At 44.0% G+C, this 12,833-nt stretch overlaps 1 protein-coding gene across 8 annotated transcripts in view; it reads right to left on the bottom strand.

Moving 5' to 3' along the window:
- Positions 1–12,833, bottom strand: part of LIMCH1 (LIM and calponin homology domains 1) — a 339,990-nt gene that overhangs the window by 188,760 nt on the left and 138,397 nt on the right. The gene's annotated exons all lie outside the window — the stretch shown is intronic.

The raw sequence follows: 12,833 nt of genomic DNA, 5'->3' as shown, positions 1-12,833 counted from the left end.
AAAAGGGACCTTACTTGGCCAAACTGTACCCAAGAAAATCCTGTCCTGAAATGCAAAATTAAACACCTGGGCACATCCTTTCCCCTGGGTCTTGTTGGGAGGCAGCAGGATGCAGAAGAGTTAAAATTCGGGTCATTGTAAGCAAATGGACCCATTTTTATTTTCCTACATTTGCTAGGGGTAAAAAGTCTTCTTGCCTATCGCTTCTGCTCTTAATACTAAAACAAAAAAACAAACCCAAAAAGCAAACCCAAAAACCCAACAGTAATGAAATAATCTATAAACATGAAAGGGAAACTCCAGCAATTATCTGAATATCTTGGAGTCCTTTTGATTCATTTTCAATGTCTCTCACAGTCTCACCTTTGCATACCATCCTTGCTGTCTAGAAATTACAGCATTTTTGGATCAGAAAAGGCCTAAAAATCAATTAAAAATCTAGGAAAGGAAACTGTCACCAGGCCCATATCTGAGATCAGAGATTCTAAGTGGTAGAGTTAGGATTACAAACTCAGGTTCCTACACCGAGAAGAGTGCTTTACATCTTGCATTTCAATAACTAATCTTCAGCCACCAGTCTCTGCCATCTTAATCAATCTGCCCAATGCACCCAAACCGACCCCATCTAAACCCTGGCTTTGGCCATGTTGCTTCCTTCCTCCAATGACTCCCAGGCTCCTGAGTGCCCACAGGATGCCCTCCAAATGCCTTCAGCTGGTAATCAAGCCCCTTCATGCCCAAGCTGCCTTTCCCACTGTGCCTCCCACTCAAGGTCCTCCCCACTTTTATAAGCTATAAGTTTAAGATGGCACATGTGATCAATGAACCGTGAAAGCTGGCAATACGTGAAGAGAGTTTAGTGTAACCAAATAAAATGGAGACTGAAGTTACACCGACACAGGCAATGATACGTGTAATCATCATCGTGCTATGTAGTAACTATGTATAAATGAGTGTAATTAGTATTTCTTTTGCACAGCTAAAACCTGGTACTGCTGGGTTTACTGTCAGGAGGGTGGGAGAAAACCTGGAATGTGAAATTGCTGGGATGCAGCTCGGAAAGGCAGCCAGTTCCTTGCTCTCCATACTTCTTCAGCAAGAAGTGCTCAGAACCAAGAGTTCCAGGATTGAGACCCATAAAATCCCAACAGAAATAGGAACCTCCAGAGACAGAAAGACCTGAGGTGCAAATCCCAACTCTGCAACTCACTAGGCAAGTTATTTAAGTGTTCAACATTGAGTCTCAGTTTCCTCCTCTGAAAAATGAGCACAATAATACTTATTGGTCATGGCATGAGAGTGTGAAATAATGCATGTAATACATTTGGCACAGGCCTGGTGTACAGTGTGCACTTCACAAATGGAAGTTATTAACATCTCCTCCCTACCGCCCTGCCATCCCCTCCCCCCGGCTCCCAAGCAGGTTTGGACCCCAGCCCTGTCCACAAGTGGAAATCTGATGTGTTAACTGTTGGCTCACGTCTGCTCCCAAGCATCCTGTCTGTGGCTAAAGCTAGGTTGGGAGTTGGGAGAGATGAAAGCACAAAAGTGAGGGAATGAGATAATGTTAGTCCTTTTGGAGGGCAGGCTTGCAAGGGCATGGTTGCTAACACTAGGAACGGGGAGGAAGGAAGGGAGAAAGCAGCAAAGCAAAGGCAGTAAGAAGTCCAAGGACAATCTTGGCGGCACTACAGCCGTGTCCACAGCTGCCTCTGGCCCTGCTTCACTGCCAAAGCCTAGCTATCCTTTAACTCTTGCCAAGGTTCCTGTCCCCCCATCTCACTTGCTGTCCTGAGGGTGATGGGGAAAAGGCAAGTACTGAAGAGGCCCTTTGATATCCTGGAAAGGGGAGGTCAGCTCCTAATGTGGCTAGTTATAATTCTGCATCAATTTCCTATTCATTCCACATGTTGTTATCAAACACCCCACACCAGGTGCCAAGCTAAGCCCAAACCCCACCAGGAGACTGGGTTCTACAGTGGGCCCGACACTAATGCAGATGTGATATGGGTTACATAAGACGTTTCCCCCATAGAACACTAGTCTATGGGGAAATAGTTCCCAAGTTCTAAATGAGTGACTTGGAAAAGAACTTTGGAAACATAGAATGTATATAGAAGGGTGGTAAATTAAGGATAGACATAGCAAGACAAGTGTAGGAAGCATTTCTCCTTCTCCCCGGGAAGCATGACATTTTTTTCAAATATTCGTGTTTGGTGCACAGCAGAAAGTAATCAAAAGTCTCCACTGCCAACAGATGTAATTTCCTAAAAAACAACCTAATCTCATTGAACCTCCTCTGAATAGAGACCATGCTGGCTGTCTACTGCTCACTGGATGCTGTTTAAACTACTTAACATGCTATTCCAGGTCTTGTGCAAATGGACCTGATACCTACCTTTCCTCTCTGGCCTGCCCCATTTCATCCTAGGCTCTGGCCACAGTTCCTTCCTTGAGCGTGCACAACTCCTTCACATGGCTGAGCACTTTCACAAGCTTGCTGCTCCCGCTGTCTGACCTGCCTTTCCCACAGGCCTCCCCTCTTTCTTTATCCCCTTCATATGAAGAGGGAAGTCTATTTCTGCATGGTTAACTTTAGAAAGGAATCATTTATAAACTGGGTCCTTGGTGGGCTATTTAAGAAAAGGTCCTCTCCTATGGGTAACCAAAGGGAAACATTTAGAATGGCATGCTTGAGGCAAGAATTTTGCACACTTCACTGTGGGAGGCCAGCGCACCCAACCTGATAGCCCAGTAGAGACAATCAAAAAATGGATTATTAAGGAAATACAATTAGGGAGCTACTAAATCCTCTCAAATACAAGCAAAGCCTAATCCAGCAGGTAAGCCCACAGGCAGCCAGTGGGACAGGCCGGTTTCTCCTCTGCCACACAAGCAGCCCATATTTAAACCTGTTGTTATATATATATATTTTAAGTCAATTGATCATTCCAATAAATGTGTGATAAATTTGTTCAGGAAGAAAGAGATTAAGCCTGTGATTTCCATGAGCATAAGTTTAATATTTTTCAAGGCACAGATTGATAGGGTGAAGGAAATCACATTTTGAGGGAAGTGGTTCCTGAATGATAAATATGCTAAAATAAGTTTCAAACACAGTTTTGGAAGCGTGAAAACAAAACATACTTGCCATATATATTAAGAGAAAAGAAGTTGCGACAAGGATTATATACTTTGAAACGGAAAAAATATTTGCAAAGGTAGATGAGCTTGAGAACGTTTCGGAGGCACACAAAAGTCCCCCCTCCCACGAGTAGATTCTTGAAATTGATGCTAGCGCACAGTCTGAACGGGAACAGTTGAATCCCCCCCTACACACTGTGCTGAGTCCCTCTTTTAAATAGAAACCAAGGGCTGTTTATTTGGTGAGGATTCAAAGAAAAAAATAAAAAGGCAATACTGGAAGTCCATTTTGCTCATCATGAATCCTACAAATTCTCCTTCCACATCCTTCATCCGTTTTCATCTTTCCTAACAGAAGACTGTCAGGGATACTCACTTCTTGCCTAAGTCCCTACCTAAGCCATGCCAATCTTCAAACAAAAAGCAGCTTTTCACTGGAGATCTTTACTAAAAGAGTGGGTTGAAATGTCCTTACTTGAACCTAAAAGCTTAATGAGTCTTGGTGCCAAAGAGCTGGGGACAGGCCAAGTCAGTGAGGCCAGCTGTGATTTGGCAGAAAGACAAGAGAGAACCCTACATAGGAGGCCTATCAAATTCTTAACCAGTCCACTAAGGCCAAAATCAGTAAGGGAAAAAGGACCCAAGTTTGCTGAGATTTAAGTGAGCATCTGGGTTAGAGAAAGAGCTCTAGATGAAGAGCTGGAAGACACTGTGCTCTACAACCTGGGGTCTCCATCTCAACATCAACAAGGGGGGGTGGGATGATCTGATCTGGGTTGTTCACCTACTGTAGTTACAGAGAGGATAAAATAAGGGAAGCGTTTGTGAATACTGAACAAGGTAATGGTGATTGGAAGACACCAGTCTGGAATCGCCAACCACTGGGGTGACCATGCACGCACACACACACCGATGCACATGTGCATACATACATACATACGTACCTACATGGAAGATCCTACATGCCGCGGAGCGGCTGGGCCCGTGAGCCATGACCACTGAGCCTGCGCGTCCGGAGCCTGTGCTCCGCAACGGGAGAGGCCACAACAGTGAGAGGCCCGCATATGGCAAAAAAAAAAAAAAAAAAGTCTCCAGTGCCTCCCTCTACCAGTGAGACAGGACTTTTTGGAGCTGACCTCTGCCAGGGCCATGCAATACAAGTGACCTCCAGCTCCTTAGAAGTCTTCTTAGCTCCCTTGGTTTCCATGACACCACGCGCCCTGGGTTTCCTCTCATCTCTCTGATAGCCTCTCTGTGAGCTTCTCTTTCTCTCATCTCTGACCAGGGAGAAGAATTCCTCAAACTCGGACCTTGTTCTGCTGCTCTTTCTTGATGTGATGTTTCCCTTAGAGAGACTGTCATATATCACAGCTTAACCTGTCCACCAATGGCTGGCAAGTCCAATTTGAATAAGTTAAATCCATCATGTCACCCCTAAGTTCTGCCTTTGTCCCCAGTAGCCTACAGGACTCTGCCTGAGTGGACTGTCTGTACCCTAAACTCAGTCTGCCCAAACTGAAATCATGACCTCTCCCACCAAATAAAGGACCCCTTCCAACTTGCAGCAAGGGCCCACCCTGCTTGTCATTAACAACTGAAATGCTGAAGTGATTTTTTAGTCTTTTCTTTCATTCGTCTATCCCTATACCCTACCAAGTCCTGTTGATCTCTTTTAAATTCCTCTTGTTTTCATTGCTCTGGAGATCACACCCAAAACTCCTTTTGTGGTTTCAAGGCCCCGTGCAATCTTTTTTTTTTTTTTTTTTTTTTTGAGGTACGCGGGACTCTCACTGTTGTGGCCTCTCTCGTTGCGGAGCACAGGCTCCGGACGCGCAGGCTCAGCGGCCATGGTTCACGGGCCTAGCCCCTCCGCGGCATGTGGGATCTTCCCGGACCGGGGCACGAACCTGTGTCGCCTGCATCGGCAGGCAGACTCTCAGCCACTGCGCCACCAGGGAAGCCCGCCCTGTGCAATCTTGATCCTGCCTACTTCTCTTCTTCATCCATCCTCATCTCATATCATTGTCCTCACTGTTTTCTACATTTTCACCAAGTAAGTCTTCTTGCAACTCCTCTAGTACATGGAGCTTCTATCTTAAGAATCTCAAACATGTTATCCTCTCAGCTAGAACATGTTTCCTCCCTCCTTTCACCTCTCTTCCCTCTTTCTGGGCCAATTTCTGCTCTTCATTCAGGTCTCTACCTACATGTCACTTCCTCAAGGAACTCTGAGGTTAACATAACACATGGGGTCAGGATTTAGATTCCAGATCTGATCAGGGTGCCCCTGTTACACGATGTTATGGCATAGTTTACTAGTGTCTATAGTAATTTACCACACCTGTAAGCAGGTTCTTAAAAAGGCTAATTGGATGAAGAAAGAGACACCTCCTGCCCCGACCCCCTGCCAGGCAGATCTCCCCTATGTTTGCCAAACACATCATCCTCATTCCTGTCCCCAAACCTTTCCCCCGCTCTCGTTCCTGTGTAGTCTGCCCTCTCTTTCCCTCAGCCTATTCTCACCTTAAGTAAAGATGTAACATCTCTCCAATAACTGTCTCCCAAACTACAACAATCTCCCCTTGTTTAACTTCTATTAAATTTGGGGAGTCAATCTTAGTCACTTTTGCATTTACTCATACACTGGTTTACACAGTAACAATTGCTTTGTGTATGTGTCAACGCCCAAGCCCATTATAAAACTCTTGAAGATCAAGGATCAAGCCTTACATTCCCTTTTTATGCCCCTCGGTGCCTAGCGTGGGGCTGTGCAGAACAGAGTTGGTTTCCAGTCAGTCCTCCATGTGACAAAATGTCTCCATGGAAAGCTACGCCATCAACTCCCAACCTGTCCTAGAAGATGAGTGCATATCCATGGCACACCACATCTTATGTTGAAATCAGGACAAGAATCTAAGACAAGCCCTCCTTCTTACAATAAGCAGCTCATTCATCAGCAATGATATAGACAAGTATTTGCCAACAGATTTCTTATCTTCAGAAAACTACTTCAGCAACATAAGAACTGAGACAAAAATCCACTGAGACATTCTTTATTGGTCACTTATTTGCAGACCAACATACTCGGACTTTGCATTCCATCAAAACGTGTCTGCAGAACAAACCCCAGAAGTTCACTTCTATGACTCCTAAGAAGATAGAGCTATAATGGAGAATCTTATAGGTAAAGAAAGCAGATACTTCCATCTGTTGAACTCCCAGTCTTCAGGGATGGGTCCATTCTTTATGTAAAATTGTGTGTGTGTGTCTCTGTGTGTGTGCGTGTGTCTGTGTGTGTGTCTGTGTCTGTGTATGTGTGTGTGTCTGTGTGTGTGTGTGAAGGAGAGGGAGGGGTAGAGTGTGGAGGGAAGGAGAGAAGTGGAGAAGGGAGAGAAACAGAGGATAATACTGATGATGACAGCAAAAAAATTGGGAGAAAGTTAATGATCTAATGAGGATTAAATTGCCAAGGTAGAACTCTTACTACTGGACTCAATTTATCCAACAGCTGTTTGTAACAGATGTATTGTGTGCCAGACCAGTGTCCAAGGGGGGAAATCCAAAGATAAATAGAAGAGGTCTTCAGGAAGCTTTCAATCTGGTACAGGAAGGAGACGTGGGATAAAGAGGTCGAGCACTGTGATAACAGCTAGTGCGGAGGCTGAACAGGTACTTAGACGCCAGGGAGGGACCCACTAACTCTGCCCAGAGGGTTCTGGAACAGCTTCCCAGAGAAAGAAACCACAACGTACTGGAGGAAGCAGGAGGAAATGACGTCACCACAGAGGTCCAGGCCACTGTTTTCAAAACAATCGCTCTCAGCCTTGAGCTCTGCCAGCCAAAGTTCATTATTCACAGATGATCAAGTTTGTAAGGGACCCAAATGTTCTCGCCCAGTTTTTGATCACAGGCTAGGCAAAAGGAGCTAGGAAGTAAGCCTCCAGTTGGTTCATCCTGTGGCTTGTTGGCAGCCCAGTGAGAGAGCTGATGGGTGCACAGTGACACACAGAGTTGCACTGACTATGTCATATTTATAATTGACTTTAGGCCTATTTCCAACGATAATAATGAAAATGGCGAGTGATCCAGGGTGCCAGCCCAGCACCAGACACCGCTGAGCGGTTCACATATTCTCCCACTGGAATCTCTCAAGTATCTTATGAGGTATGAATTTCCCCCATTTCGTGGACAAAAGGAGAAAAGCTAACATTTAAGTGCCTGCTATGTTGCAAGCACTAAAGAGTTTATACACATTATCAATTCATTTACTCCTCTACAGCCCAATGACTTAGGTATAATTATATCTGGTTTTATAGATGAGGAAACTGGGGCTCAGGGAGGTGAGGTAACTTGCCTAAGGACACACAGGAGGCAAATCTAGGATCTGGACTGGCCACTAGGCTGAAGCATATGAAATCACACTATCTGACTGGTTTTGTTCTACTAATACAACAATTTCATTGGATTCAACCTAGGAGTTCCCAAATCCATTCACTTTCCACTATGCTCTCCATAAACAAATTTGAACTGGCTTTTGTTAAATGTATATTCTTGGATAGTAACCAAAAAGAATGAAAAGGGTGAGGCAAGGATGCGAAACCAAACCACAGAGAACAAAGGAGAGCATATACACTGCAACTAGATGCAATTATTATTATTATCATTTTACTATACTATATCTCTTTCTGTCTATGCCTCTTTTTTCCTGAAGCATTTGCATATAGTTGTAGGGTATATGGATTATCATTACATTATTCTTGTCACTTCTCTGTAAGTTTAAAATTTTTCAAAATAAAAAGTTGGCGGGGTGGGGTGGACTTGTAAAGAGACTCATGAGAAAACCCTTCTTGAAAAGGTATTTGATTTCCCCAAATAGTGCTTTGCACTGCCCAAACTACTTAACTTTATGAGGGTAAATAATTCACATCCAAAATTAAGTCCATAGTCCTCATGGGCTGGCAAACTTTTTCTGTAAAGGACCAACAGGTAGTAAACATTTTTAGGCTCTGTGAGCCCCATACAAACTCTTGCTTTGTTTTGATTTGTTTTGTTTTTTGTTTACAACTCTTTTAGAATGTAAAAACCGCTCTTAGCAAGAAGGAAGGCCTGCACAAAAACAGGACATGGGCCAGAATTTGCCAACTCCTGATATAGATGGAATTCCATAGCATTCTATCTACATAATAAAGACTTAGGAAAACAAGTCAGAAACTTTCCTTTCTGGATTATTTCACAACAGTCTCTCTGATCTGGGTGCAGGGAACTAGATGCCAGTCATCACTGGCTCCATACTGGGAGTGGCTTCCTTAGGGAATAGTCTTTGTAGCCTTTCTTTTAAACTCTTAAGTCCCCAAGTACACAATGCAGTATTCATTTAACATTTCTAAAAGCATGACACTTGTCACATATTTGCAGCTTTGTCAAACTTTGACCCTAGGCCATTTATTTAATGCTCAGCTCACATCGTTTGAGCATTTAACCTCCAAACTTCAACTGCACACACTCGGCAAAAACAACAGAGGAAGAGAGAGACGGTTAGAGCAAAAATACATCTATTATAATTCTATCTGGCACGTGCACTCTATTTTAGTCTTGCTATTAGTTATACATTTATGCATAAGTATTACTGTTTTCGGGGGTACATGTGCAAGGGCAAGTGTTCTGCATTTCACAGGAGAAGTAAAAGAGCTCCCAGGGCGATTCTGAGGCTACTCAATTTCCATCTTATATGCTGCCTGGAGGTGCCAGTCTTTTCTCTCTCCTATCTCTGTAGTCTTTAGTACAGGTCCACCAACCTCATTTGTCGCCATCAAGTTTTGACAGGTCTTACCTAAGAATACTGAAACCCCTACACTGTCCACCGACCATAGCCTCTTACCCCCTCAGCTCTCTCACGCCCTCCCTGTCACTGGACTTGCCTTCTTGTCTTAAGAGGGGCCACCAGGCCCTTGATGCTTATATTTTTCCAAGACCACCAACCCCACACAGTCCTTCTTCTTCCTCTGTCCAGATGAGACGCCGTGGTTACCCTCTGTACTGCATTTCTCCCCAAACTCTAGGTTTTCTGGCACCAACTCCATCCCACCGCCACGACCCAACCTCCTGCTTTTCTCTCCCATTAAAATCCCAACTCTGGACACAGGACAATGATTAAGAGCAAAAGCAAAGGAATCAGACTTCTGAATTTAAATCTTTCTCATCTGGTACAACCTTAGCCTAGTTATTTAATCCTCTGTACCTCAGTTACTTGCTCTGAAAAATGGGTATCATAATAGTCCTTGTAGGCCACAGGTAAGTTTAGAATCAGGCTGGTAAGAGGAAAACCAGACCCCAAGCCCAGAATATGCCCTTCTGTCTGAGAAGAACTGTGAGGCTTTTTTCAGACTCATATACAACCATGATATATTTTTTTAACATCTTTATTGGGGTATAATTGCTTTACAGTGGTGTGTTAGTTTCTGCTTTCTAACAAAGTGAATCCTACATATATCCCCATATCTCCTTCCTCTTGAGTCTCCCTCCCACCGTCCCTATCCCACCCCTCTAGGTGGTCACAAAGCACCAAGCTGATCTCCCTGTGCTATGCGGCTGCTTCCCGCTAGCTATCGATTTTACGTTTGGTAGTGTATATATGTCCATGCCACTCTCTCACTTCGTCCCAGTTTACCCTTCCCCCTCCCTGTGTTCTCAAGTCCATTCTCTACGAACCAGGACATTTTCAGTGAACAAAGAGCATGGTGTTTCTCCACGATTGCAACCAACATTTAGAGCCAATCCAACTCAGAAGAGGTGAACTGCCAGTTTTCAAAATTTGAAAATATAGAGAGTTCTTATGTGTTCAAGTATTGCTATATGGGTGGTGGTTGAGAGTTAGAACTTCTTAATCACCAGCATCCACAAAACTCTCTCTGGTTCTAGACAGTGGCACAGCCTTAGGTATTCTCATCTACTCTCCAAAGAGAACCCTCACTTTCCTGAGACTCTCCAATCTGGGTTTCCTGTCTTTCAGGCCCTGCCATCAGCCCACCCCATGCCTGGAACAGTGCAAGTCCCCCTCCTTGTCAGATTAGTCTCTGGATACAAGTCCTGGCAAAATACACTTGCTAATCTCAGTCTGCAGCAGCCCAATAAGCTTTGGTTCAGATCACACTTAGCCATGCCCCCATCCCTGACAAAAAGGAGAGGGAGATCTTCTTCCCCCATCGTCCCGACCTTCAGTGCATTCAGCTCCTGAGTCATGCCTCTGTCTCTCATTGTGCTGTGGGCCCTGCACTTAGAACTTTGTCTGCATCTTGTTTGTCTGGCTGCTGTCCCAGCCTTCTCTCCAAGGCTCGTCCGGGACTCATGCTGCTGGCTTTCAGGCCACCAGTGCAGTTCATTCCACCTTCACAAACTCTGCACCAGGACTGCCAGATGGAGTCCCACGGGGAAGCCAGGACTTGACCCTGGTCCTCAGACTCCTTCAAATATGCCAGGGGGTCTAATCCTCTGTGGTTAGAGGAGTTAAACAATAACTCACTTGTCCTGGGTTTTATCCTACCTACCCAGACAGTAACATTTGTCCACATCCTCTGTGTTGGCCATTTCCCTCAGCTCACCTGCAGGCTGTCAGCAGTCAAAACCCTTTATTTATTTAAAGAGGCTCCTGGTTATAATCTGTGCCTCCATGCTGTCTAACCATACTATTTCCTCACCATGGCCTGGACCTAAACCCCACCTCTCCACCTCTAAACAACCCAAACATTCATTAATGTGTTTGTAAAAGGCCAACAGTTCGTGCCACTCCACATGAGAGACTCCATCCTCCAACTCAGCACCAACTAGGTAAGAAACAAAGTCCATGTGGGCAGATGTCTCTGGATCCAAAGCCTTGTCTTCAAACAAGCCTACCTAATCCAAAGGCAGGCAAGCGATATTACTCTATAACAGATTTACTCATATGATGGAGAGGTGGACGCCTATAAGAATCTTTGGAGCTAATGTTAGGAAAACAAAAGTTGGTACCAAAGACCCACTTTAACAGACTTAAGAGAGCATGATGCACATAAATTACATCGGATTCTGGCTCATCTGTTAACATCAGGAGAGGGCTAAGCCCAGAATCATTGGAGGAGCAGGTGCTAGAACACAAGAGAAGTATTTAGAGCCTGTCTGAGTTTGTTTCCGTGAGATGCTAAACTAATTATGGTTTACCTAAGAGATGAGCTCTGCTTTAGATTTAATAAAGGGAAAAGAGGTGGTGAGGAAAGTAAAGTATGAGAAGAGGGGAGAGACTCCACAGGAAAGAAGGTATGGAAACAGAAATCAGGGGATGTACAGGCTTCCCTGGTGGCATAGTGGTTAAGAATCCACCTGCCAATGCAGGGGGATCTTCTGGGAAGATCCCACATGCTGCAAAAGCAACTAAGCCCATGCACCACAACTACTGAGCCTGCTCTCTAGAACCTGTGAGCCACAACTACTGAGCCCGCGTACCACAACTACTGAAGCCCGCGTGCCTAGAGACCGTGCTCCGCAACAAGAGAAGCCACCACAATGAGAAACCCGTGCACCACAACGAAGAGTAGCCTCCACTCGCTGCAACTAGAGAAAGCCCGCATGCAGCAACAAAGACCCAACGCAGCCAAAAATAAATAAATAGATAAATTTATTCAAAAAAAACAAAAGAAAGAAATCGGGATGTAAATTTCTCTTTGAAGAAAGAAAGGCAGTGGAGAGCAGAAAAAATAAACTGACGTAAACTATGTTGAAAATTGCTGCATAATAATCAACGTTTGTACAGCAAATGTAATTTTTTAAAGCACCTTATCCACATTATCCTCTTGAAATTCACGAAAAACTTATGAAGTAGGCAGGAGTTGTAAACTTTTTACTACCCCTTTAAAGAGAAACAAATGAGACTCAAGGAGGTTATATGATTTAAGGGGTGAAGAAAGGATTTGAGGCTCTAAAGCTCAGGCTCCAAAACCCTTGCTCTTTCAACTACATCGGTGGGTCTCAAACAATATTCTTCAAGTTACCAAGATAAGAGTGCATTCTATGTGATTCCATTTACATAAAGTTCAAGATAAGGCAAAATAGACGCTAGGTGATAGAAATCAGAACAGTGCTTTTCTATAGGTGGTTGACATTGACTGGGAAGGGACATGAGAGAGATTTGTGTTCTATATCTTGCTCAGGGTGTAGGTTACATGAATGTACACAGTTTACAAAATCCATTGGGTTGCATATCTAGGAGCTGTGCATTTCATGCATGTACATTTCAACTCAATAAAACAAAAATCAGCATCCAAATGACAGAACCTATCAAATGAATTCAAAATACAAAATCTTGATTTGAAGTTTATGTCCATCCCTCTGTAAGTATTAAGGCTCTAGCTTATTTTGTGTCTGGAAACACTTCACAGAAAGCTCTTGAATCCATCATCACAGGAGCACTCTATGACAAAGCCCAGGTTCAAAACATAAAAATTGAACACTGCAGTTATTTTGTCAACAGCACAAATTAAATATATTCAAAATACCTCAGGGAAGTAGGCTTAGTGAGGAGGATTGCCTGGCATGTTTCAAGATGTTGTCAGTAAATAGAAGCCCTGCTTTTACTTGGCACAAGCTGTTTTTGTTTGGAGGGAATAAGGGGAGAAAAGCTGCTTTTTTTAACACAACTTGGTCCACAACCTTCCAATTAC

This window comes from Mesoplodon mirus (assembly GCF_964341445.2).
Source record: "Mesoplodon mirus genome assembly, chromosome: 2".
In the NCBI taxonomy this organism is placed as follows: Eukaryota; Metazoa; Chordata; class Mammalia; order Artiodactyla; family Ziphiidae; genus Mesoplodon; species Mesoplodon mirus.
This window is presented reverse-complemented; position numbering and strand designations above follow the sequence as displayed.